The sequence below is a fragment of the Triticum urartu genome, chromosome 1, assembly GCF_003073215.2.
Source record: "Triticum urartu cultivar G1812 chromosome 1, Tu2.1, whole genome shotgun sequence".
NCBI lineage: Eukaryota > Viridiplantae > Streptophyta > Magnoliopsida > Poales > Poaceae > Triticum > Triticum urartu.
In genome coordinates this window covers 182,600,178-182,604,430 of record NC_053022.1, presented here as the reverse complement: position 1 = coordinate 182,604,430, position 4,253 = coordinate 182,600,178, and the positions used below count along the sequence as shown (strand labels likewise).

Sequence of the window (4,253 nt, the reverse complement as noted above, 5' to 3'; positions counted from 1 at the left end):
AACCCTAGGGAAAGATTGTGGGGTCCATCTAAATTATGCCACACCACAACTTTCCCTAGAGCTCTTTCCCTACCAAATGTTTGAACAATACCCTAGGGATACATCATATTCATACCTTTCATGTACAAATATGCAATTTGAATATAAATTCAAATTAAAATTCATATATACCATAATTCAAATAATTAAATTCAAAGCAATATTTCAAATTTATAAATCACATCCAAAATTCATCATACACATCAAATTCATAATGAATGAACACATACATCAGATAGATGGTCAACTTAAAGCCAAATTCAAAAAATATAGCTATAGCTGAAGTTAGTTATTGCAAGTAGAACACCTTGACCAATATGTACAAGCAATGTTGGTCACGCTGAGTATCAAAAAAACTTGTTACAACATGCTATCTATACATGCACCCAAAATCATTAACTATCAAGGGGTTGCCTTCCCAAGAGAGATAGAGCCGAGTGAGTTAATTCCAGATGCATTATCAATAAAAATCCAACCATCCCTGCAACACCTGCGTCAGGCTCCAGATTCAAATCTTGGGGAGAAGCATCCAAAGTGACATTATGGTCCTGAAATTATGCTGACAAGCAGTTTAGCACATAGTTATGAGGCTTGAATATTCTGGTAGAATTTTGGTAGCATAATCATAATTTGCACAATATGGACAGGAGAATGTAATCCCTCCCCACAGCCCACATAGCCCTGGCAATGAAAATATATGATCATGCTTCGCACGGAAGCAGCAGAACCATACATATCACCACATTACGCTTTGCACATCACAGAAGCATGCATTTGAACATCAGAATTGCAGGAACATACAAATTTTGTATAATCCAAAGTTATTTTCAGAAAACTTACATGATCTGCATGTTCCTGAGCACACAAATTTAGTGGTTCTTGGCTCGTTTCAAGGATCTGCAAGATAAGGGCCCGGTTGTGAAAACATACATGGGCATGCTCATGTAAATCAACTTGTACATTAGTCGTGTCTCAAATAGATTAAAATACATACATGGCCAGTTAAGCGATGTGTTCCGTATACACTACTTAGATCATGCTTACTCTGTTCTACAGGAAAAACGAAGCAAAGGAAAGGATAGCTCTATGGATTAGTGTTCCCCTAGTTCTGTAAAGTTTCACCTGAATTTGAGCTGCAGAAAATAGCACAAAAGAGACTATGCAATCAAAATATACTAAATCTATTGATATGGTATTCATAGCTCCCAATTACAATAACAAAGGTAAAATAATTTGCTAATACTCCATTAGATGTTGATTTTATGCATGGAGACGAATTTAAGCAAACCATCACTCTAAAATCTATAACTGGCAGAAGCAAAATGGTCTTACATCCGTGCAAGAGCTCCCCCCTATGAGACGCATATACATATATTGGTGAATCTGCATCCCAAGTTGATGTTGCTTCTCCAAGCTAGAAAACAACAATGTAATCTCTAAACAATCCTTGGTACCTTTAAATCACGAAAACATTCAGTCAGGAAATATGTTTTAAGTTAACAAAAAGGTAGTGCAGCTGTGCAAGAGAGACAACTACCAAGGATATCATTCCAAGTCATAGCAACTGAGAACTTAAAACTGAAATGGGATCATTAGAAGGAAGATTGTTCCAGCAACCATCACAATTTCCCTGAAAAGAGAGGACAAAAGAGTACCTATCAACAACTTTGGTTGCTTTGCCCACACAAACAATCAACAATCTAGTTGCCATAGTATCCAGGGCACTAGCATGCAATGGCGGAGCTTCATGGGGGCAAACCTGGGCGGTCACCGCCCAGCGAAAAGGAATTTTTTTAGTACTAGGTAGTAGTACTGCACACTACAACCAATACGGCAGTTAACACATCCTTCTCGCGCTCTGCATCGGAGAAAAACAAGCAGCGACCCAATACTGTAGTGTGTCTTATGCTCTTTTGTCTAGCGTGGACTTTGCGACCGGCGACGCGTGAGCGGGGGTCAGGGAACCGGGACACAGACAACTAGAGCTTGCCGGCGTTGGGGCCAGATGCCTGAGGCTGGTGCTTAGAGCTCCTGGGCTCCTCTAGTCACGGTGGTGCTTAGTCATCAGGCCACTGCCAGCATTGCGTAAAAGTGAGGTTGTGAGCAGCAAGAGCAGTCTAGCCTGGAATTTAATCCTGCTATACTGGAGTCCAACTCTTATGATTACACCTTTTCAGTGTAGATTCTTGCATGTTTCATCTTAACTAGTTGTAGTTCTAATTAAAAATTGTTTTTAGAGATGTAATGGTTAAAAGAAAGACCATTGATTTTACATTTTCTACAACAAGTGTCGAGCGTGTATTTTCTACTCTGAAGATTAATAAGACAATGCTACATAGTAATATGTTGGAAGATGATTTACTATCCAGTAGCTTGTGTTAAGCACAGAGAGTAAAATCACAGCCATGAATTTCTTATGCAATTTAGGAGCGGAAAGAAACAAAGAGTTGATCTTTAGTGATTAACTCAATACTCCATATTTAATTAGTATTTTGGTTCAGTTTCATTTGTTACAAAGTAGCTTATATATAATTAATGTCAGAAATGTATTTTGTAATCTAATGTGGATAAGATCAATGTAATTATCTATGTTCTCAATATTCTGCAAAATCTAACTTGTTTAAGTGGACGGCGTTCATGAGCGTCTGCAGAAGGAAAAAAATAAACTAACATGGTTGTTAAAGTAACAAAGATAGTGTAATTTTTGCTTCGCGGATATGCAGACGTTGTCCGCTTGCATCCCTTACAGAGATATGATTTTTTATTTGATTATATTTTTCTTTGCCCCTCCTTAGATTTCTTTCAAGCTCTGCCACTACGAGCATGGCCAACCTGCATCCTAGATACCATATATCTGTCTTTAAATCTGAACTTGAACTAAAAAGATTTACCTGCTAGATCTCTTAGGTGAAAGTGCTACTTTTAAGTTCTGGATCTGGACAAAACGTGCAAGCTGAAACACCTAAATTGATAGACATGTACTACTAAACCTGCAGAAGCGGACGTGCAAAGGGCAAACTGATATTCTACCACAACGGCAAGCTAACCGAAAGCAGCAGTCAGGTAATCTATGCATAATTTCTTAACAAGCAAATCACAGAGACGAGCATCGCTTGCTTTATCTGCACACCGAACACATCAGAACATATAAATCTACCTAAACCAGAGTTTGAGAGACAGGGAGAGAACCTTTGGAGAGAAGTCGAGGTGGTGGATGCGATCTTGATCTAGCGGTGAGGTGGATGCCGTTGTCCTCGCCGTACTGCTCGAGGTGCAGGAGAGGGGGCCATCGGGGAGGAGCTCATCGGGAACAACCGCGTCGAGGAGGAGATCGAGGTCGACGTGGCGTTGCGGAGGCGACGGTGGTGGCGGCAGTCAGATCCGTGGCAGAGAAGGGAAAGAAGAGACGACGCGGCGGATCAGGGCCGGTAGGGGCGCGGCGGGGTGGTGGCGCGCGGCGGGCCATGGCGATGTGGGAGAGGAAGATTGCGGACAGAAGAGTGGGGGAGATTTTCTCCGGCGGCGTCGAACGCTTTGAGGCACGGGTGAAGGAGACCTAATTTAGTCGAAATTTTTGGCACTGCGCGCCCTTCTCCCTTCGCTATCTCACTGCAGAATGGGTCCTGGGGGGATAAAAGGCGCGCGCGTCGACGCGGGATGCCATCTCTTCGTGTTTTTTCGGAGTGGATGGTATGCACGTGGCACCGGGACTTAGGAAATTTTATTTTCCAGTTTTTTTTTCAACAGAAATGTCTTTCCCTAGAGTGGTACTGTTCATTACTTTTCTTTCCCTTAAGGAGATTAATAAGCTCTAGGTGAAGGCCTTGGCCCTAGGTAAATCATGGATTTCTAGTAGTGTACTTGCATAATAATTTCTCTAGATCATTTCTATCCCTACAAGTAAAAATATCTCTAGTTGTCTCCTCATTCATAACATAACCTTCTGGTATCTTAGGCAATTCATATCTAGGAATGCTAGTTCTACCAGGTGTTTCAAGAGATTCAGTTTCAACCTCATCATCAGATTCAACAACATCATGTTGTATTACTCTAGCAATTTGTTTATCAAGAAATTCAACAAAGTGGTACATCATCATTATCAAGTAAGGTACTAGCATCATCAATAACTTGCGACATATCAGAATTAATAGCATGTGGTGGTGTTGTGAGTTTACTTATAACAGAAGGTAAATCTAAAGCAGAACTGGATGGTA

At 40.8% G+C, this 4,253-nt stretch overlaps 1 long non-coding RNA gene across 4 annotated transcripts; it reads right to left on the bottom strand.

Moving 5' to 3' along the window:
* Positions 1-229: 229 nt before the first annotated feature.
* On the bottom strand, positions 230-3,655 carry LOC125553371. 4 transcript variants are annotated; one of them, XR_007304041.1, is made up of 5 exons: positions 3,229-3,655; positions 1,577-1,669; positions 1,372-1,493; positions 880-936; positions 230-587 (listed from the first exon to the last, which is right to left on the bottom strand). It is a non-coding gene; the product is annotated as an uncharacterized LOC125553371 (long non-coding RNA). The 4 variants fall into 4 exon arrangements; XR_007304039.1 differs by having other exon boundaries at positions 1,577-3,655; XR_007304038.1 differs by lacking the exon at positions 1,577-1,669.
* Between the last annotated feature and the right edge of the window lie 598 nt (positions 3,656-4,253).